General features: G+C 41.7%; 1 pseudogene; it reads left to right on the forward strand.

Annotated features, from left to right (window-relative positions):
• Window positions 1-15,638: 15,638 nt before the first annotated feature.
• On the forward strand, window positions 15,639-16,010 carry LOC100295855 (60S ribosomal protein L31 pseudogene; annotated as a pseudogene).
• The last annotated feature ends 7,973 nt before the right edge of the window (window positions 16,011-23,983 follow it).

The raw sequence follows: 23,983 nt of genomic DNA on the forward strand, positions 1-23,983 counted from the left end.
CCAACCATCTCATCCTCTGTCATCCCCATCTCCTCCTGCTTTCAATCTTTCCCATGCCTCACAGTGCAGCCAAAAAAAAAAAGGAAAAAAAAGTTTCAGTGACCATAGAGAAGGTTTTTGGGCTTTTGCTTGATTAGTGTGCTTGTTTTATCCTGGTGAATACAATGGGACGATGGTACAAGAAGATCAAGAATATTGGCGAGAGAGTGGAGGAAGTGATAGTCTATGAATCAGGAGCTCTATCACAAGAGGGATGGGAATAAACTAGAAGGGTTTGTGAATCTCAGCGAGATCAAAGAAAAGGGGAGGTGGGAACATGAAAGCAGAGAACTGGAAGAACTATACAGGGTAGGATGGTAAGTTGAGGTATGCAAAAGATTTCAGAAGAGAAACAATTCTAAGTGGGGACAGGTTATCTTCATGAGAGTAGGTAGCTGAATGGGATGGAAGTGAAGTACAGGAGATCAAGATAGGAAGAGAAATCTATTTATCGTGTAGTTCATCCTTGTTCACACAATGAAGACAAGGTAGAAAATCATGCTGTGAGCCTGCCATGAAATAGTCAGTGGAAGACAGTATGGACACAGGTCCAGGAGAGCAACAAGAAAAGCATCAAGTGAGGCAGCAAAATAACACAAGCTCCAGAGGAAAAGGCACAAAAGAATTGAAAAGCCCAGCAACAGAGATCAGAATCTCCACTTAGGAAGCCAATCTCAACAGCCAACCCTTAGTGAGTAGGTAGTTGGCAAAGATACACCCACTAGGGACAAGCAATAGCTCTGGAGGGCAAAATGGATTTGCCAAGCAAGTGCTACCAGTTGTCTATGATGGGGGTGAAGAGATCCCAGTACTTGTGCCCACTGCATCTTGATATCGGAGTTATAAGGAAAGCCATCTAGTCCAGTACTTGATAAAGCAACATCTTGCTCACATAGAGCAGAGACATCAAGGTCAGCTTCAGTAGTGGGTGCCAGTTTCCCATAGCCAGCAGATTCCTCTTGGCTTACAAGTGCCCTTCTTGTGCTGAAGAATGAAGATACAGGAGTGGGGGTGGCTGGGGGACCATGTGATGCACAAGGTTAAACCCAACAAAGAGGCACACTCCGAGTCGGAAACAGAGAAAGATATGCCCAAACAAGGTGATAAGGCCATCGCAAACTACAAGGATGCCTTATCTCCTGGTAAGGAGGTGTTCCAGCCCCAAGGTCCATTATTATGTAGCTGAGTGGAGGCCAAAAGACTGCATGTGTGAAAACTGTACGTACTTGTTTTCCCAGCAAGAAGAAACATTCTGTGAGGAGATAAGAGGATGCGATGAAACAGTGTTTGGAGGGCTTGGAAGGCCACGTGGAAAGGTTTAGACTGAATAGGAGGGATGAGAGCCAAGGGAGAAGACAGCAGTGTGAAAATCACAACAGAGGGAAGGATGGAGCAGAGCAATAGAGGGTATTTGAGGAGCACTGTCAAGTTCCCCCCAACAGTAACTTCATGCTCTCTCCTGATGAAAAAGTGGTTTCTGTACCTATGCGGAAGAGTCAGCTGTGGCCATGATCATGTTTCTGAGGCGAAACTTTTAATTTTCATTCCTGTTATTGACCCTTACTTTTAATATGCCTTTAATGGTAAGCCTTTTCAAGTTCTTTTTGGAAGTATGGTAGAAAATTTTCTTTAAAAAAACAATAGACACTGGAGCAAAATAAAACTTTAGGTAGCTTAAGATTGGGCTTATTTTATAACATTATTGAATATTAATAAGAAGAAGAACAATAAGAGCTGGCATTCCCTGAATCACGCATTGGACTAATAGCTTTACGACTATTGTCTTATTTACTTCTGACAACAGTAGGAGATCATATTTTTATTCCTAGTTTTCAGAAAAGGAAACTAAGACATAAAGAAGTTCTCTAATTTATGGTAAGCCGTGCCCAGGGCAAGATCTACTTATAGGCAATGGGAGAACTTTACAAGGACAGAAAAGAACAGAACAGTAAGTAAGTTCAAAGTGGAATGAGTAATTTCAAGAACAGAGGAGGGGGCTGATGAATAATGACAGCAAATTGGGTAAGTGGTTAAGAATTGGGACCTACCCTCAGAATACTTTAAAGAGTAATAATCATGACAACTATTAAACTAACCATGAAAAGTTGGGTTTATGTGCCTCCTTCCACAGAGCTCAAAGTCCTTGAAGAAATAGCTTTTCTGGAAAGCCCACACTATAGAGCTATGTACCCTGCAGAAATCTGTTTTGAGACTGGTGGTGTCTCCTTACTTAAGTTAGAAATGCAAAGCGTAGAGAATTGATATTACTGCATCTGTTTCGAGGCTGCAAAAATGAGGTCACCTTATCCAACTGGATGGGCTTCCCTGATAGCTTCGTTGGTAAAGAATCTGCCTGCAATGGAGGAAACCCTAGTTCAATTCCTGGGTCAGGAAGATCCACTGGAGAGGGGATAGGCTACTCATTCCAGTATTCTTGGGCTTCCTTTGTAGCTCAGCTGGTAAAGAATCTGCCTGCAATGCAGGAGACCTGGGTTCAATCCCTGGGTTGGAAAGATCCCCTGGAGAAGGGAAAGGCTACCCACTCCAGTATTCTGGCCTAGAAAATTCCATGGACTGTATAGTCCATGGGGTCACAGAGTCAGACACAACTGAGAAACTTTCACTAAGCAGACTAAGCAGAATATCCAACTGGATATCTTGGTAAAAGAGCTGTCTCAAAGGACAAAGGAACAAATGGTGGCCATATTGCTGATGTAGAGGGTCTTCCCCTAATATCCTCCACAGCCATGTTTCTTTGTTTTCTCTACTTATCCCTCAGCTATTTCAAGGAAAAATTAAAATGGAGAGGAATTATTTTTAAAAAATGATATAAAATACAAACAGTAGTTGCAGCAATGTGGTCTTCTCCCTACAGTTAATGGGTGTGTTCTCTGTAGGCTCTGAGTTGGCAGCTTCTAAAGAAACATTAAAAGAATGGCCTTCAAAGACAGAAATACCTGAGGCTTGAATCTCAGTTGTTCAACCTTCTAGATCTTTAATCTTAGGGGAATTTTCCCTCAACTGTCTTGAGTCTTGGTTTCTTCATCTATGAAATGTGAGGCAAAAAATAACTTCCAAAGTTCTTGAAAGATACAGAGGGCCAGAAACAGAGGAGGCATCCATACATGTGAGAGTCTCAGATAAGAGTCTTTCTTCCATCTCCTAACTGACTTTAGAATAACAATTATTGTTCACAGTTGATTCAAACTTATTTTTGTTTTTGTTTTAGATTTGATTTTGCTTGTGGCTTTGCTCACCTCCCTGTCCTAAATTTCTATTATATATTATAAATATGTATTTATCTGATTACCCTAGAAACTTTGCAAATGTAGTTTCTGTCTCTCATTCATTTAGAGCAATTGGACATGTATAATTCCCTATACATGTGTGTGCCTAATTTGCTTCAGTCATATCAGACTCTTTGCAACCCTAAGGACTGTAGCCTACCAGGCTCCTCTGTCATGGGATTCTCCAGGCAAGAATACTGGAGTGGGTTTCCATACCCTTTACTTTAGATTGTGTTCATTATTGACCCAGATTTCTTGGTTTATCCTCTGCCCTCTAAAAATAGTTGCAAGCTTTTTTTTGCCACAGGATCCTATAAACTCTTAAAAACAACTGAGGACCTCCAAAGAGCTGTGGTTTATGTGGGTTATATTTACTAATATTGTTATATTCAAAATTAAAGGGAATTTTTAAAATATTAATTCACTTACTAAGCCCATTACATGTTAACAAAAATTACATATTTTTATGAAGAAAAAACTTAGCGAAAAGAGTGGCATAATTTACACTTTTGTAAATCTCTTTAATGCCTGGTTTAATAGAAGACAGCTGGATTCTTATATGTGCTCCTATATTCAATCTTTTTTTAAAACTTTTTATTTTATATTAGGGTATAGCCAATTATGGGCTTTCTTGGTGTCTTGGATGGTAAAGAATCTGCTTGTAATGCAAGAGACCTGGGTTCAATCCCTGGGTTGGGAAGATCCCCTGGAGAAGAGAATGGCAATCCACTCCAATATTCTCGTCTGGAGAATTCCATAGAGTCGTCTGGCAGGCTACAGCCCACAGGGTCACAAAGTGTTGGAGATGACTGAGCAACTAACATAGCCTATTAATAATACTGCATTCAATTGTTTATGATATCTATATTAGTTGAAGTATACAAAGAAAATACAGCCTCACCCAGATATGTCGTTAGAAAAGGGAGGATTATTTTGAGAATCTTTTCATATCATTGTGGATATTATTCTTTAACCCTATACCAAAAATATAGGAAAACTCAACAGATGGTAGTTTCTTAGACATTAGTTGCAATATGAAACAAAAAACTATACAGCTAAACTTATTTTTACTCTGTTATATTAAAATCCATTAGTCTATCTTGCACTTTGAATGGATATTTTACCTATCTATGATTAATATGTATCATTCATTTGAAAAACCCTGCATCAGTGAATTATACAGATTTTTCAAATGCTGACACATTTTATGATACCATATTTAAAAATTACTCATCTAAAGAGTCTTTTAAGTGTTGGGAAACTATCACCTTAGTGGATAGAAGTTTTCAAAAAATCAAAATCATACTTGAAAGCTCCAAGTTTTCCATTGGCAACAAATCTGTCAGTCATTTTCCTTGAAGTAACATGTTAAGTTCATTCATTTATGAGAAATGGCCAAATACCCAAGTCTGGGTAACCATCATTTTTTCTGTCCATCTTTCTTTCAAGAACAGTCTTCAGAGTAAAAAAAAAAAAAAGTTGTTAGTTCAGGTGGCAGCTCAACCAATAGCACCCATGCTTTTTTTCAAGACAACCACTAGACCTCAGTATGCAGAAAAAGTGTTTTATGCATTCTTCCCAGTTAATGACAATATACTGAATAGATAAGCAATCAAAGGTTGAGACTGAATACACTGCTGTTCTAGAACTTACAATCGATCATCAACAAAACCTACTGAATATTGTCTGTACAATAAAAGTGATGTAAGGGCTGTTACAAAGGCAGCTAGAATTGTTACAACATATTGACACAATCTTATAAGCTCTCAATAAATCTCCCTGTAAACTTCAGAAATGAGTTTGAGGGTCTTCCTAGGGGTCCAGTGGTTAATAATCTGCCTGTTTCTAATGAGGCGGATGAACCTAGAGTCTATTACACAGAGTGAAGTAAGTCAGAAAGAGAAAAACAAATTTTGTATATTAATGCAATACCATCTGGAAAGATGGTTTGATGAACCTATTTGCAGGGCAGCAATGGAGATGCAGACAGAGAACAGATTTGTAGACACAGGGAGGGGAGGAGAGGGTGGGACAAATGGAGAGTAGCAGGGAAACATATACACTACCACATATAAAATAGATATCCAGTGGGAATTTGCTGTATGACTCAGGGAACTCAAACCAGGGCTCTGTGACAACCTGGGGGTGGGGGGTGGGATGGGGTGAGGGGTGGGAGGGAGTTTTAAGAGAGAGGGGACATATATACACCTATGGCTGATTCATGTTGATGTATGGCAGAAACCAACACAATATTGTAAAGCAATTATCCTTCAATTAAAAAAAACAGCAAAAAAAAAAAAAAAGAATCTACCTACCAATGCAGGGGACACGGGTTCAATCCTTGGTCCAAGAAGAACCTACAGGCTGTGAGGCAATCAAGCCCACGAGCCACCACTGCTGAAGCACACCCACTCTGGATCCTGTACTCCACAAGAGAAGCCAAGACAAGGCAAGCCTGTGCACCATAACTAGAGAAAACCCCTCATACAGCAAGGAAGACCCAGCGTAGCCAAAAAACAATAAAAAAATGTCTTTATCCTTGTACCAATTAGGAGGTCTTTGGCTGCAGATAAAAATAAACCTTATTCAAAACGATTCAGATAATCAAGAAAAGTTGTCCTCTCCCAAACTGAGAAATCTCAAGGGAGGTTAATTCGGGGTCTATGGTCCCAAGATAGGTGTCACATTTCCAAAGGATTCATGACTATGCGACGGGTTCAGTGTACAATACAATGCTGCCTTTCCCTATGTGGTAGTCACTCAGTCATGTCTGACTCTTTGCAACCCCATAGACTGTAGCCTGCCAAGGTCCCTTTATCCATGGAATTCTCTAGGCAAGAATACTGGAGTGGGTTGCCCTTTTCTTCTCCAGGGAACTTTTCCCATCAGTCTCTCTATAAGAAGAAAGAAACCTTTCCCAGAGCCCGTCTAGCAGACCTCGTCTCACATTTCATACCACCTTGAACCACATGTGCACGTCTACGCCAAAGAGCAGACACAAGAAATGGGGTCTCCATAAACAGCTAAGATTAATCCAAATTTTTTTAAAAAAGAATGTCAATGTGTGTATAACTGAGTCACTTTGCTGTATAGCAGAGATTGGCACAACATTGTAAATCAACTATACTTCAATAAAAATATGCAAAGTGAATAATCAAAAGCTTAAATAAGAATGCTTCTCTTCTGAATGCCTATGATGACTTGAACCAGCTCACAAATTGGGAGGAGGAGTAATGAGCAATGAACACAGAGGGGCCTCAGTGAATGTTTCTATTCAATTAAGATTGATTCTTCCTGAAAAACCAAAGTGATCCATCTTGAAGATCAATGTTGAACGGTCCAACATAGTGTATTAAATAAAGAATTTATCGAAATAAAACTGCTGATAAAAAAGAAGAAAGATTAATCCAAATTTACCCTTGAGCTTCGGATAAGGCAAACTTCCCTAAGGGGTGAATACATGAATAAAATCAGGTTTCATTCAAGAAAGGAGAAAACAGGAGGGGGACTGGGGGTGTCCAGCCCATGGGCTCTCTTGCCTTTACATGTTAAAGGCTGCTGCCGGCAAGCCTTATAACTCCTGGCTTGAGGGCTTTTTACTGGACCTGGAGCTATAAACCACACACAGGGCAGGCCAGAAGAGTCAGAGAATTCACAGTTCAGGAGCAGCCCTCAAGCAGTGATCCACGGGAGCTGGTGGATAAATATTTGGCTTCCTGGGCACCCATCTGAGATGACTTTGATATGCACTGTGCATTCCCCACAACCAACCAGTGGAATCACTTCTACTGGCTTTCCTGGTGGCTCAGAGGTGAAGAATCCACCTGCAATGCAGGAGACCTGGGCTCAATCCCTGGGATGGGAAAATCCCCTGGAGAAGGAAATGGCAACCCACTCCAGTATTCTTGCCTGGGAAATCCCATGGACAGAGGAGCCTGGTGGGCTATAGTCCATGAGGTCGCAAGAGTCAGACACAACTTAGTGACTAAACCACCACCAACCAGTTGAATAAGCCACAGTGGTAAACACTTAAAATATTGTACTTTTTATTGGATGCCCTCCTGCGCCTCTCTCATTTCTTCTCTTCCCTTAGCAGTGTTTCATGTCATCATCTTCCTAATAGACTAATTGCAATAGCATTCTTGTCTCAGGGTCTGCTGCAGAGGGAACCCAAACCAGAAAAACAGTCCCTCCCTCAAAAAAAAAGTCCTCTACATTCAGAAACTCAGAAGCCCTTTTTCAAGTCTTTGTTCTCAGAGGGTCTTTTTTTTTTTTTTAATTTGATTTTATTTTTAAACTTTACAATATTGTATTAGTTTTGCCAAATATCGAAATGAATCCACCACAGGTATACCCGTGTTCCCCATCCTGAACCTTCCTCCCTCCTCCCTCCCCTACCCTCCCTCTGGGTCGTCCCAGTGCACCAGCCCCAAGCATCCGGTACCGTGCATCGAACCTGGACTGGCAACTCGTTTCATACATGATATTATACATGTTTCAATGCTATTCTCCCAAATCTCCCCACCCCCTCCCTCTCCTACAGAGTCCATAAGACTGATCTATACACCAATACAGTATACTAACGCATATATATGGAATTTAGAAAGATGGTAACAATAACCCTGTGTCAGAGGGTCTTTATTAGCATTCTTCTCCTATAAGAGTTCCTGCTTTCTGTCAAATGCTCAAAAATCAATAAAGAAATACTTATTCTTGTGACTCATGCAAACAAAATATCTGTATTAAGTACATAAAATTGATCATGTTGCCTGCTATACCCAGGGCACCTTCTCAGGAACCAACTTCCCCCAGTCTCTGCTCAAAGGGCAGCCATCTGTAGCTACATTTTGACCCATGTATAGCCAATCCTTTGGCTGACAGTGCCCACGTGGTATGAAAAGGTAAAAGAAGAAAATCCAATTTCCTCTCTTGAAACTTTAAATTAGGAAATACCAATACCAAGAGAATGAGGAATTTCATAGTGTGAGGATGAGTCGGAGTTATGAACAGTTTGTCAGAGCCATAAGGCAAGAAATAGAAACTATAAGGAAACCCAAACTCTGATGGGTAAAGAAACAATACATGACGGAGAGGAAAATAGTAAGCAGACAGCAGCAGTTCCAAAAGAAGTAGGCAGACTAGGAATACTTGAGTTGTGTTAATAGGGAGCTGTGGGATGGAGGAGACGCATGAAGCTGTGTCAAGAGTTGTTTCTGCACTTCTCTCTCCTTGCAATGACAATCTCCATGAGGCTGGGCACTGTTACAGCTACTGAACTGAAAATTCAGGAGATTCTGTCTCCTTATGGGCCATGTCTGTCCTGATACCAGTTCCCCGTACAGGAAGAAGCTTGAGGAAGCATCTAACAACCAATATTATAATCAAAATGCTTTTTTAAAAAAAGTTTAATCACAGAAAGAGTAGGATTGCTTTCAACATACAGTGAGATGTTTCAAACGTGGTCCATGATGTACAGCAACGAGAATATACTTAACCATTGAACTGTACATTTACAAATTGTTATGAAGGTAAGTTTATGTCATGTGCTTTTTACCACAGTATTTATATATCTCTATGAGATAATATAAAGAAAAAATGGGACTTGGTACACAGTTATAAAAGAGCTAAAATAAAGCATCTTGTCATGTGATACACCCACAAAATAATGGTATTTTCCAGAAAAACAGAATGTTACCCCTAAGTTAAGAGTCAAAGAAAAATAACCTATTTACCTCTTCTTAACCCCACAACAAAACTGAGGATATAAAAAGATTAAAAGTAGTGAGAGGAATTTGGGGAAAAAAATTGACTTGCTGTGATGGCTTTTCCCAAACCTAGAGAAAGAAATACATTGAGACCACCTGAGAAGTTTCACCTATTTCTCACAGAGGTGCAGCAACAACTGGATAAGACTCAGACTCCTCCCTAAGTGATGTTCGGGTCCAGCATCTGGCTAGTGCGCTGCTTTAAAACAGGAGTAAAAGAAAGGTCGCTTCACTGTGGGTCACATACCTTCCTGGAATAATTTGGGAGAAACACGTCTATACATGAGAGACTTAGTGTAGCTTCATCTCCCGTCTTACCCAAGAGAGTCCACTGAAGGAACAGATAGAAGCTGAAAGTGCCAGCAGATGACTAGGTGCTAAGGAAGGTGTTGCCGGTCAGCCAAGGGTAATCAGATATGCATTTGCCCTCTCAAAGGAACTGAAAGTGAGAGAGAGCCCCTTCAATGAGATGAAGAGAGGCAAAGGGCCCCAGGGTCTCTGACGAACCCAAGAAGTTGCCCCTCAAAGACTCAGCTTTAAACGCCTGCCAGATTTAGAGAGCATGGAGGCTAGATCACCAAACAGTAGCAGCCAAGCAAAAATATTCCTGTCCTCATTACCCTCTGCCTCTTCAAGCTGTCAGAGGGGTCTGGAATTTCTTTGGGGGAAGTGGGATTAACACACAAGAGAAAAAGAAAGAACAAATCAACCAGAATCCCCACCCACCCACCCACTGGCAACCAGCCTGCAGCAAGCAAACTAGAAGAAAAGAGAAGCTGCACCTTCAAATGTAATGTAGTATTTTGACAGGAAAAATTAATTAGTGACAAAAGGTTGTTTTATTACCTAAAAGTGGACATCAAAATCATTGGACTTCCCTTAAGTTTTCTCAAAGGCTAATGAAAGAAGCAGCCCCAGAGAATAAATTTAAAGAGATACTGGGAGACAAAAATAAAGTTGCTTTATAATTACACCCCATGAACCCTGCTTATTCAATGGAAAGGTTACAGATATTTAATTTTAGGAAACAGGCTGGATAAAAGTAAAAAGGGCTCAGTCTGATCATATAAACTTTACATTTTAAAAATAACCAAGGAAAATACCAGGCTTATTTGGCTAGGGACAATATTTTTTTAGCACAAGCAAAGGTACAAGAAGAATGAAAGAACATATGAGAATATATCTTGACTCAGTATCTAGATAGTTCAAGCAACTGGACAGCATTAGAACATCACACGCTATTCCTCACAGAAAATGTTGTAAATTTCTATTTTCCAAATTGCAGACCCATTATTTTGCAATGTATACCATCACGTTTCAAGGCTTAAGCCTATTCTCTTCTTAATACTATTTAAGTTTGGGTATCTCTTTCTAACATGTATAATGAAGCAGACATAGATTTTAAGCATAACAATAAAAATATTAATAAGAAGTGTCATTTATTGAGCATTCACTCCACATAGGCTTGGTGCTGTATGACTGCAATATATCATCTTCTCGTAGGTAGGTAGTTGCTACTGTTACTGCCATTCTTACAGATAAAGACACTGAGGCAGAGAAAAGTGAAGCACTTTGTCCAGAACCATGGAATAAATAACTGCCAGAGCCAAACCCAGGATCTTCACCGCTAGAGTGTTTTTCACGTTGCTGAGAAAGCATTCAGAATGATGAGAGGTGTTTTACAGTATTGATCTGTCACCAGGCTTTGATTTCTGACCTTGCAGGGGTCCTAGGTTCTTTTTAACACCTATGCCACTTGGACAGGCACAGGGGGTGTGTTTTTTCCTGACCGATAAAATCCCAGTTTCCCAGGGGCCAGCTAGTGAACTCGCTGGAAGTACTTAATCCTCTCAGCTCCCAGCTCTGTCCCTTTAATAAGTCCTAAAATTATTAAAACAAATCCTGTTTACAATTCCCATCAGCAACAAAATTATTAACAACTGAAAATGATTTCTGTATGTTCTTGGCTTCCCTTGAGACAGAATTCAACAATCTATTAAAATTACTTCTGGCCATCAAGTAGAAAAACATGCTTTCTGCAATTCCTTCATTATTATTATTATTATGTTTTGGCTGTACCTCACAGCTTGTGGGATCTAAGTTCCCTGACCAGGGATCAAACCCACACTCTCGGCAATGAAAGTGCAGAGTCTTAACCACTGGCCCCACCAGGGGATTTCCTGTAATTCCTTATTAGCACTGGACCAGTTTACCAAGCACCAAGACCTGCAAACAACCACACAGTTGTCCCCAGTGACAGCATGCTGGCACCATTTGGTCTGCTTTAAAAATAAAAAAATTTAAAAAAAAGGCATCTTCCTCATTACAACCTTGAGGCTTTCCACATTGGTAGATTCTAATATTTTAAAAGTGAACCCTCATACCTGTAGAAAGTGTGTGAGGCTTGTGCTACATCTATAAATAAATAAGATATTCTTCCTCACAGCAAGGAAATAACATACCCAAACCATGTAATCATTCCTATACACGTATTATCTTCAGAATAACATTGTTGCTTCCACTGAGATTTTTGTCAGAAAATCCAATTGGCTGATGTGATCTGCTGCATCCTAATGCGCTGAGGGTCACAGGGAGAAGCTTTCACTTCTCCCCTCACTTCCAGGCTCCAGGGTGCCCCTCTTGGAGGTCATAGCCTGCCCCCTTTCCCTGTGCTTCTCAGTCTTGTGCTTTTTTTCCTTCTCATCATCCTTCCCTGCTTCTCTTCCTTTTCGTGTCCTCATTAACTTCACTGTCCTCATCAGATGACTCAGAGTGATCACAGAGGGATGATTGGGAAATGAATTGCATTAGCAATCAGTTTACTGAAGGCTGACTCTGCCTCCTCATATGTGTGAATTAGGGAATTATAGAGTCAAGGGAATGGAGGTGGGGGGGAGGGGTGGGGAAGGAGAGAGAAGGGTGGGTGGGAACATGACATCTCAGATATTTGTAGCAAGCACTTAGAAGAGATGTTATATAATAAAATGTGTTATGTCATTCTCACTGTGATAATAGAGTTTTAGAAAATAAAAACATATTTTTGAATATATATTATTTATATTATATATGTATATGTGTATGTATAAATAATACATATTATTTTATGTATATATATGTATGTATGTGTGTGTATATATATATATATATGTATAAAATGATGCTTTAGATGAAAGCCTGGAAGAGTTTTAGGAAGAGAAATCTGGAGTTTCTCCTTGATTCTTCTACTCATAATTTTTTCCCCAAGTGATTCTGTCTCAGTTGGTACAGGGTGGAGAGTGGGAAAAAAAATATCTGGCCTTTATTTAATGTGGGTGTAGAAATTCAGGCTGGCTGTCCAATAGGATTGGACTACCTACCAAATGTGTTGGAGTATCTAAAACACTTTTTTAAATGTCTGAGGCACTTCTGGCTTGCCAACCATATGCTGCTGCTGCTAAGTCGCTTCAGTCGTGTCCGACTCTGTGCAACCCCATAGACGGCAGCCCACCAGGCTCCCCTGTCCCTGGGATTCTCCAGGCAAGAACACAGGAATGGGTTGCCATTTCCTTCTCCAATGCATGAAAGTGAAAAGTGAAAGGGAAGTCGCTCAGTCGTGTCTGACTCTAGCGACCCCATGGACTGCAGCCTACCAGGCTCCTCCATTCATGGGATTTTCCAGGCAAAAGTACTGGAGTGGGGTGCCATTGCTTTCTCCATGCCAACCATATGTTGAACCACAAATATTTACATCAATGTGATTCAGGAAAAATAAAATGACTTGAAACAGATATTCTTTCTCTACAGATAAAGTGGCCTAGAGAGTCTTGCATGACGTTGGTGAAAGGTGTGTGTGTCACAGACTGAACTGTGTCCTTTCAAAATTCATATGCTGAAGTCTTAATTCCCCAGATTACCTCAGTAACTGGATTTGGAGACAGAGCCTTTGAAGACATGATTATGGTAAGATTGTATGGTTAATATGACCAGTATCCTTATAAGAAGAGATTACAACACAGACAACCATAGAGGAACACACCAAGTAAAGGCCCAGTGAGAATTCAGTCATCTACAGACCAAGGAGAGAGGCCTCAGTAGAAATGAACCCCACCAATACCTTTATCTCCAACTTTTAGCCTCCAGAACTGTGGGATGACAGTTTTGTTGTTTAAGCCACCCAGTCTGTGATACTTAGAAATGGTAGCCTGAATCAACTCACACAGCATGCTACACAGATCCCAATCCTTATCCAAGTTCCTCAAGCTCAAAGGTCAGAGACTGGGCTTGTTTAACCACAGATATGGTAAGGATATGAATAAACTCTGAAACTGTAACATGTCAATGAGAACAAAGGGTAAACTGATGCACAAATATCACATTTTACTATTCTTTACCAACTCTGATGGTTTTTCCAGTGGTCATGTATGGATGTGAGAGTTGGACTGTGAAGAAAGCTGAGTGCAGAAGAGTTGATGCTTTTGAACTGTGGTGTTGGAGAAGACTCTTGAGAGTCCTTTGGACTGCAAGGAGATCCAACCAGTCCATCCTAAAGGAGATCAGTCCTGGGTGTTCTTTGGAAGGAATGATGCTAAAGCTGAAACTCCAGTACTTTGGCCACCTTATGCAAATAGTTGACTCATTGGAAAAGACCCTGATGCTGGGAGGGACTGGGGGCAGGAGGAGAAGGGGACGACAGAGGATGAGATGGCTGGATGGCATCACCGACTTGATGGACATGAGTTTGAGTAGACTCTGGGAGTTGGTGATAGACAGGGAGGCCTGGCGTGCTGCAATTTATGGGGTTGCAAAGAGTCGGACACAACTGAGAGAATGAACTGAACTGAACCAACTCTAATAATGGGTGGTGAGTTACAGGTTGGGGTCAACAATATTATGAATATTAGAGACCGAGAAAAACAAAAAGCATAGCCTTTTTGTAATTTTGATTTATTTTTCTAGAACACAGAACATGAATTCTGGGGTTCCTTTGGGATTTGGGGGACAAGAACGATAGTTAAAGCATGGAGATGTCCATAGGCAAATAAACTGCCTGGTCTTACAACATGGCCTTCTTATTCCATACCGAATAAATGCCTTCATAAAGAGCAAGTGTAGTAGGATTCCCTGGTGGTACAGTGGTTAGGACCCCAGGCTTTCACTGCCAAGGGCCAGGGTTTAATTCTTTGTGGGGAACTAAGATCCTGCAAGCTAGTGGTCAAAAATAAATTTTAAAAACCATAAGGGTATTTTTAAAAAAGAGCAAATATGTTGCCTGATAAGTCACTGAAAACTGAGAGGAAATCAGGAACAAAACTCTCATTAAAACATCTATATTTCAGTCAAAGAAAGCATGATGCATTATTTTCCAAATCACAAGAGGGTGTTTCAATATTAATAGTTAGAACTCTCCCATTTGGATACAGGTATCTTACTATAAGAATCAGCTTCCTCCATTATAGCCACCTTTGTTTTTTTACTACTACTATAAGTACTTTTACAATTACTTATACTAATTCACATTTTATGGAATTAGCTATCCTTTCAACTTGATGATGTGTTTCATTATAGAAGTCAAAGGCCCGGTATGTGTGTGTGTGTGTGAGTGATTGAGCCTGTTGAAGTGAAAAAGACACTCACAGGAGTTCAGACACTGTGCAAAATAAAAATGATCTATTTGGAGGAATGTGTAACTATCTCAATGAAATTTTAGATTTTCACTAGGGAACAAAGACAAAATAGCTATCCTAAACACTTAGTGGTTTCTTGATGTTTTTTCTTTTCACTTTTCTTTTTCTCCAAGCTGCTTATCTATTTTTAGCTCTTGGCCTCCATTGATCTTTACCGATTCTTAACCTTCTGTAACTCCACTTCATTTCTCTAGAGGCAGGTTTGTCTACAGGCCTCATTTCTATGATTCTGTTGTTATTAGCCTAGTAAGTATTCTCCCTCATGCTCACTGCAAAGTGGTTTTCTAACACCACAAACAAATAAATGAATCAATAAAAAAAATGGGACTTCATTTGAAGCATGCAAGATTTGTACTTAAAAATAAGCAGCAGTTTTTATTTTCTATGCTGGTAAGAAATTTGCAAATCCATCAGGTCAAAATAACCAACACATGGAAAATGCCTGTTACTTACCATCAATTTTATTTTTAAGTGACATTCGAATAGCTAGAAGAATTATCAATCTGTACATTTTCCTTTGATTATATAGGAGACAGCCTGCCATTATACCATAAATAGTTAATATTACAGCAGTAGGCAGCCCCAAAACATACAACTCCTGCTTTCCAATTTGTATTTATTTGAAAAAGGTCTAGGCAGTGTAGTTTATGCCAAATTATTTACGAAGGTGTTGTATGCTTAAAGCCAACTTTTATTACAATCTTAGATTAAGATCTCAGCAATTATAAGATTTCTTTACTGCTAGGAAATGTTTCTTATGTGACTTCTACAAATACATCTGGGCTTTTATTGGTATCTAATATATACCTATGTGCTCACAACTGTTGTAGGACACACACGAAATACAAAGAACCCCTATGCATTTTTAACCTGGACCCAGCAGGATGGCTCTTGCAAAGAAGTGGAGCAGGAAGGGCCATCTTGCAATGAACAAGATAGTGACCAGAGAATACACCATCAACACACACAAGTGCATCCAGAGAGTGGCCTTCAAGAAGTGTGCTCCTGGGGTACTCAAATGGATCCAGAAATCTGCCATGAAGAAGATGGAAACTCCAGATGTGCACACTGACACCAGTCTTAGTAAAGCTGTCTGGCCCAAAGGAATAAGCAATGTTTCACACCATGTCCACCTCCTCTTGATCAGAAAATGTAATGAGCATGAAGAGTCACATCAGCTCTATACACTGGTTAGCCATGTACCTCTCACTACTTTAAAAAACCTACAGTTAATGTGGATGAGGACTAACCAATGACCGTCAAAGTTGTGAAACCTCAAACACACACACACACACACACACACACACACAGAAGATATGATTCTCATATTAAGTTATGTACAATTTAACTGAACAGAAGATTAAGAAACGAACAACGCAAGACTAAATGCAACTACATCCGAAGGATGAGTTCTAAAGAGAGAGGAGGAGGGTTCAGGATGGGGAACACATATATGCCTGTGGCGGATTCATTTCAATATATGGCAGAACCAATACAATATTGTAAAGTTTAAAAATAAAATAAAATTAAAAAAATAATAAAAAAATAAAGAGAGAAACTTGAGTGAGAATGGAAATAGATAATGAAAAGCTCGGAAAGGAGGTTAATGGAACCTAATCTTTGGATCCACTGACTGATGACTTTCTTTCAGAGGACATTATAATTCACATTTTCTAAATTCATCAACTGTCATTCTCAGCCATGCTTCCATTATTTATATGTCACTAGAAATAACTGAAATAAAACTAATGTACTGAGCACATACTATGTGCCAGGTATGATATAAAGTCTTTTACACGGATTTTCTCATTTAATTCTCAGAATAACTCTGCAAGTTATGTTATAGTGCCATCCTTTTTCATAAATTTTTTAAAAATTGGCACTTACACAGGATTAAGTCCCCACTAAAAGAAACTGGAGTTCTTGGAAGAAATGGCTGATCCAGGGTAGAGGAAGGTAAAGTAAAGAGTGTACCTGGAATATTTTCTGAGGCAAGAAAGTAAGGAAGCACACAAAATCTGAAAAGAACATTGGAACCAGATTAAATGGACTCCTCCTGGAAACACTGGGGACAATTTTGGCATCAAAATAGTGTCAGAAATGGTTGATAAAACAACTGAACTTTTCTGTTTGTTTTGAAAAGTCATTTTTTTTAAACTTTTCATTTTGCATTGGGGTATCAGTTCAGTTCAGTTGCTCAGTCGTGTCCGACTCTTTGCGACCCCATGAATCGCAGCACACCAGGCATCCCCGTCCATCACCAACTCCCAGAGTTCACTCAGACTCATGTCCATCGAGTCAGTGATGCCATCCAGCCATCTCATCCTCTGTCGTCCCCTTCTCCTCCTGCCCCCAATCCCTCCCAGCATCAGAATATTTTCCAAAGAGTCAACTCTTCGCATGAGGTGGCCAAAGTACTGGAGTTTCAGCTTCAGCATCATTCCTTCCAAAGATATCCCAGGGCTGATCCCCTTCAGAACGGACTGGTTGGATCTCCTTGCAGTCCAGGGGACTCTCAAGAGTCTTCTCCAATATCACAGTTCAAAAGCATCAATTCTTCAGCGCTCAGCTTTCTTCACAGTCCAACTCTCACATCCACACATGACCACTGGAAAAACCATAGCCTTGACTGGATGGACCTTTGTTGGCAAAGTAATGTCTCTGCTTTTCCATATGCTATCTAGGTTGGTCATAACTTTCCTTCCAAGGGGTAAGCGTCTTTTAATTTCATGGCTGCAGTCACCATCTGCAGTGATTTTGGAGCCCCCCAAAATAAAGTCTGACAGTTTCCACTGTTTCCCCATCTATTTCCCATGAAGTGATCGGACCAGATGCCATGATCTTCGTTTTCTGAATGTTGGGCAATCACAACAGAGTGCAAGCTTGGACTTAGTTAATCAGAGCAATATACAGGCCAAGAGTCAGCCAAACAGAGCAAAGTACGGGTTAGGAGTCACCCAACCAGAGTAAGGTACAGGCTGTGTTGTGTTTAGTCACTCAGTCCTGACTGACTCTTTGTGACACCATGGACTGCAGCCCATCAAGCTCCTCTGTCCATGAGGATTCACCAGTCAAGAATACTAGAGTGGGTTGCCATGCCCTCCTCCAGGGGGTCTACCCAACCCAGGGAGAGAACCCAGGTCTTGTGCATTGTAGAATTCCACCAGGGAAGCCCAAGAATACGGGAGTGGGTAGCCTATCCCTTCTCCAGGGGATCTTCCCAACCCAGGAATCAAACTGGGGTCTCCTGGATTGCAGGTGGATTCTTTACCGTGAACTATCAGGGAAGCCCAATGTACGTGCGGCAAGACATCTAATCAGGGCAACATACTGGCTAGAGTTCAGGCAATCAAGAAAGGTACAGGTTAAGAGTCAGCCTGTCAGGGTTAAGCGCAGGCTCGAAGTCAGGCAATAAGAGAAAATTACAGAATAGGAGTCAGCCAATCAAGGAAAGCTCTTCCCTGGTGGTTCAGACCCTTAAGAGTCTGCTTACAATGAGGGAGACTCAAGGCTAAGAAGCAGGCAAACAGTGCAATGAGGTGCTAGGAGTCAGCCAGTCAGAGCAAAGTATAGACTGAGTCACCCATCCAATCAAAGCAAGTAGGGGATAGGAGTCAGCCAATCAGGGTAAAGTACAAGTTCAAATCAGCCAATCACAGTATGGTACAGTCTAGAAGTCAGCGAATCAGAAAATGCACAGGCTAGAGTCAGAGAATCAAAGCAGAATACCGGCTTCAAGTCAGCCAATCAGTGGCAGATAGAGACATGGAGTCTGCCAATCAGAGCAATATACATGCTAGGAGATAGCCAATCAGAGCAAAGTACAGGCCAGGGGTCAGCCAATAAGAGTAAGTAGAGGGGATAGGAGTCAGCCAACCAACGTAAAGTACAGGCTCAAGGAAGCCAATCACAGTAGGCAGTCTGCTGCTGCTGCTTAGTCACTTCAGTCGTGTCCGACTCTGTGCGACCCCATAGACGGCAGCCCACCAGGCTCCCCCATCCCTGGGTTTCTCCAGGCAAGAACACTGGAGTGGGTTGCCATTTCCTTCTCCAACGCATGAAAGTGAAAAGTGAAAATGAAGACAGTCGTATCTGAATCTTAGCGACCCCATGGACTGCAGCCTACCAGGCTCCTCCGTCCATGGGATTTTCCAGGCAAGAGTACTGGAGTGGGGTGCCATTGCCTTCTCCGAGGTACAGTCTAGGAGTCAGCAAATAGACCAAAGCAAAGGATGGAGTCAGACAATTGGAGCAAAATACCAGTTTCAAGTCAGCCAATCAATGCAAAATACAGACTTGGAGTATGCCAATCAGAGCAACGTACATGCTAGGAGTTAGCCAATCACAGCAAACATAATTCAGAAGTCAGCCAATCAGAGAAAATTAACAGATAGGAGTTAGCCAATCAGAGCAAAGTACATGCTAGAAATCAGCCAATCAGAGAAATGCACAGGCTAAAATCAGCCAATCAGGACAAAATAAAGGTAAGGAGTCAGCCAATCATGAAAGAAAAAGGCCAGGAGTCAGCCAATCAGAGCAAAGGACAGGCCGGATGTCAGCCAATCAGAACAAACAACCGGGTAGGAGTCAGCCAGTCAAAGAAAAGTACTGGTTATAAGCCAGCAAACCAGACCAATATAAAGCCTGACTTAACCAATCAGGACAGCATGCAAGCTCTGAGTCAGCCAATCAGTGCAAAAGTGCAGTACGAGTCAGCCAATCAGGGCAAAGTACATGCTCGAGCCAGCCAATCAGAGCAAGGTTTGGGCTAGGAGTCAGTAACTCAGACCAATGTAGAGGCTCAAGTCAGACAATCAGAGCACAGAGCAATTTCAAGTCAGCCAGTCAGTGCAAGGCAAGGCCAGGACTTAGCCAATCAGAGAAAACTACCAGATAGGACATAGCCACTCAGCGCAAAGTACAGGAGTCACAAAATCAGAGCAATGCACAGGCTAAGGATCAGCCAATCAGAGTAATATACAAGTTAGGAGTCAGGTAATAAGGGCAAACTAGAGCCTACAGTCAGCCAATCAGACCAAGGTACTGGCTAGGAGCCAGACAATCAGCGCAATGTACATGCCAGTAGCCAGCCAATCAGGGGAAAAGACAGGCTAGAGTTCAGCCAATCAGAGAAATATTCAGGTTAGGACTCAGCCAGTCATGGCAAAGTACAGACTCCGGCTAGGCCAATCAGAGCCAAGGACAGGTTAGGAGTCAGTCAATCAAAGCAAAGTGTTAGTTAGACTTCAGCCAATTAGAACAATGTAGTGGCTAGGAGTCAGCCAATCAAAGCAAGGTACAGGCTAGAGTTTAGCCAATCAAAGAAATGTACAGGCTAGGACTCAGCCATTCAGAGCAAAGTACAGGCTCGGACTCAGCCAATAAGAGTAAAGAACAGGTTAGGAGTCATCCAGTCAGGGCAAAAGACTGGCTAGAGTTCAGCCAATCAGAGAAATGTTCAGGTTAGGACTCAGCCAGTCATGGCAAAGTACAGACTCCAGCTAGGCCAATCAGAGTCAAGGACAGGTTAGGATTCAGCCAATCAAAGCAAAGTGTTGGTTAGACTTCAGCCAAAGAGAACAATGTAGTGGCTAGGAGTCAGCCAATCAGAGCAAAGTAAAGGCTAGAGTTTAGCCAATCAGAGAAATGTACAGACTAGGACTCAGCCAATCAGGGCAAAGTACAGGCTCGTACTCAACCAATAAGAGTAAAGAACAGGTTAGGAGTCAACCAGTCAGGGCAAAAGACCGGCTAGAGTTCAGCCAGTTAGAGAAATGTTCAGGTTAGGACTCAGCCAGTCATGGCAAAGTACAGGTTTAAACTCAGCCAATCAGAGCTAAGGACAAGTTAGGAGTCAGCCAATCAGAGAAATGTATAGGCTAGTGTTCAGCCAATCAGTATAAGGAACTGGCTAGGAGACAGCCAATCCGAGCAAACTACCTGATGGGAGTTAGCCAATCAGAGCAAAATACAGGATAGGACTCAGCCACTAAGGGCAAAGTAAAGGCTTGAACTCAGCCAATCAGAGCAAGGAACAGGCTAGGAGTCAGCCAATCACAGCAAAGTACAGGTTAGAGTTTAGCCAATCACAGAAATAAATGTACAGGCTATGACTCAGCCAATTAGGGCAAAGCACAGACTTGGACTCAGCCAATAAGAGAAAAGAACAGGTTAGGAGTCAGCCAATTAGAGCAAAGTATAGCCTAGAGTTTAGCCAATCAGAACAAGGTATTGGCTAGAAGTCAGCCAATCAGAGCAATGTACAGGCCAGTAGTCAGACAATCAGAGCAAACTACCTGATGGGAGTTAGCCAATCAGAGAAAAATACAAGATAGGAGTCGGCCAATCAGGGCAAAATGTATGCTAGAGTTCAGCCAATCAGAGAAATGTACAGGCTTGGACTCAGCTGATCAGAGCAAAGAATAGGATAGAGTTCAGCAAATCAGTCACCTGCTGCTGTTGCTAAATTGCTTCAGTCCGACTCCGTGCAACCCCATAGACAGCAGGCCACCAGGCTCGCCCGTCCCTGGGATTCTCCAGGCAAGAACACTGGAGTGGGTTGCCATTTCCTTCTCCAATGCATGAAAGTGAAAAGTGAAAGGGAAGTTGCTCAGTCGTGTCCGACTCTTAGCGACCTCATGGACTGCAGCCCACCAGGCTGCTCCATCCATGTGATTTTCCAGGCAAGAGTACTGGAGTGGGGTGCCATTGCCTTCTAGTGCTAGCAACCATTAAATGTTTTAACTACTTGATCTCATTTAATTCCCACAGTAACTCTGTGACAGGGATTCTATAATTAATCCCTCCTGGTGGCTCAGATGGTAAAGCGTCTGCCTGCAATGCGGGAGACCCGGGTTTGATTCCTGGGTCAGGAAGGTCCCCTGGAGATGGAAATGGCAACCCACTCCAGTATTCTTGCCTGGATAATCCCATGGATGGAGGAGCCTGGCAGGCTACAGTCCCTGGGGTGGCAAAGAGTCAGACACGACTCAGTGACTAACACTTTCACTTTCAATGGGGAAATGACAAGCAAAGAGTCAGCCAGTGAGAGCAATGCACAGGCTAGCAGTCAGCCAATGAGAGCAAAGTACAGGTCTAAAGTCAGCCAATCAGAGCAAAGTACAGGCTAGCAGTTAACCAATAAGAGCAAAATACAGGCTAGGCATCAGTCAAAAAGAGCTATGTGCAGGCTAGCAGTCAGCCAATCAGGGCAAAGTACAGACTAGAATTAGCCAATCTACGTTAGGTACGGGCTATGAGACAGCCAATAAGAGCAATGTACAGGCTAGAGGTCTGCCAACTAGAGAAATTTATAGGCTAGGAGTCAGACCATCAGGGCATAGTACAGGCAATCAGAGTCAGTCAATCAGAGCAAAGTGATATGGAGAGGAACCCTGAGGTCCTTACCTCCACACACCATGTCCTCTGCCTGCCCTTGGTCTGTGGAAAACTTTAGACAAAGAATAAGTTTAATCAGAAAAATGAGAACATGTGAAAACCAAGGAAAGCAGTCAAAGGAGACCGAATAACAATAATGTATTGATTAAGCATAGTCAAGGACCTTTAAATCTTTCTCGAGGGCTATAGATAATATTCTGAGCCACATCCTGTAAGCTGTCATATAGATATTAAAACACTAGGGTGAAGAAGTTAACTTCATGATGACCAGACTGTTCTCATGACATAAGCTGCCACAATTCTGAGAACTGGCTTCAAAGAAATGGGAACAAATGGACCCTGGAACTGAAGATTAACTGCACTTAAGACAACCAAGATGATTCAACGTTGACTGTGCCTTTTCTGCATATAGTCCCCTCCTTCTATCTAAAAAAGTTCTTGCTTCAGTGGTTGCCAGTGGTGGGGGTGGGGGTGGTGGTCCATCTTTGGACAGACATCCGCCCTCCTACCACTCAGTTGCAGGCCTCTGAAATAAAGTAAACTTTTCTTTACAACAACCTGGCCAGTTTACTGGCTTTTGAGAGGAGAGCAGCCGGACCCCACACACCTTTTGGTAACAGATTTTGGTGCCCATATTGGGGCTGCCTACTGCTGGCCCTTGAGCTTTCATGGCACCTGGTTCTCCTGGGTTTTCCAGGGGAGACCTGTGGCCATGACAATGTATAAGCCTGCTGTTTGTGGCTAGCTAGCCCAGAGTAGGGGATTTCGGGGACGTTCCTAGCAGCTGCCAAAACCATCTGTTTTGAGAATCCTCCCTGTTTCTCCCTTGCTTGGCACTGGCTGCCAACTTATGCTTTTCCTTGGCGGAATGGAAACTTAGACTTGAGACGAGCTGACGAGCTCCAAATCTTGGTTAGTCCACCAGTGTGCACATGGGCGATCTTCTCATTTGTGAGTGCTAGTGCTATTTAGGCACTCTTCAGTTAGTTCTGATGTTGAGAACTGTTTGGGGCTTGAGGTGCTATTTCAGCATTTTGCAAATTGGTTCTGATGTGTGTCTGATGTTGATTGTTTGTGAACAGTGCTATTGGTGCATTGACAATTGGTTCTGACATCTATCTACTATTGAGGACCGTTGGTGAGCACCATGACACTCATGTTGGTGAGTGTCATTTGGGCATTTTGCCAGTTGGTTCTGACGTCGGCTACCACTGGGAATGCTTCATGTTGGGGAGGGGTTTGTCTGGGAATCTGTACTAGTCTCCCTCGGAGAGGGTTTGTGACTGACCTGTTGTTTGGTGCATGTGTGTGTATTCCATTTGTGTCAGTGGCATTGTGTTGCCTTATGCAAAATGGGAAATTCAGGTTCAATTCATTAAGAAAAATTTTAGCCATGGAATCATGACTAACAAAAAAGAAACTTTTTTTTTTGGACAATATATAGCAAAGTATTCTTTAGATTCCTAAGAAAATTGGTTAAGATGAAACTCTTGCAATTCTAAAAACCGTTTCTCTTTGCATGTGCAGTTAGAGAAGGCTAGCTTGATAAAACAATTTTTTCAGACCACACTAAAACAAAAATATGCCTAGAAGAAAGTTGGAAGTTGACTCTCATCGTGTCCTTGAATTACAAACATGTCCACTTTGCCTGAGCCTTCATCTTTGTATTAATAAGTAAAACTTCAAGCCAAAGGGAAGAAAAGAGAAGGCTTAAAATTGCATGTGTAAAATTGGCTATTCTGTTATTCATAAATGGATACATTTAACTGCAAAGTCTAATTCATGAAATGTAAAACGATGAAACCATGAGATATCCATTTGTCTGGAGGTC

The sequence above is a fragment of the Bos taurus genome, chromosome X (genome assembly GCF_002263795.3).
Source record: "Bos taurus isolate L1 Dominette 01449 registration number 42190680 breed Hereford chromosome X, ARS-UCD2.0, whole genome shotgun sequence".
In the NCBI taxonomy this organism is placed as follows: domain Eukaryota; kingdom Metazoa; phylum Chordata; class Mammalia; order Artiodactyla; family Bovidae; genus Bos; species Bos taurus.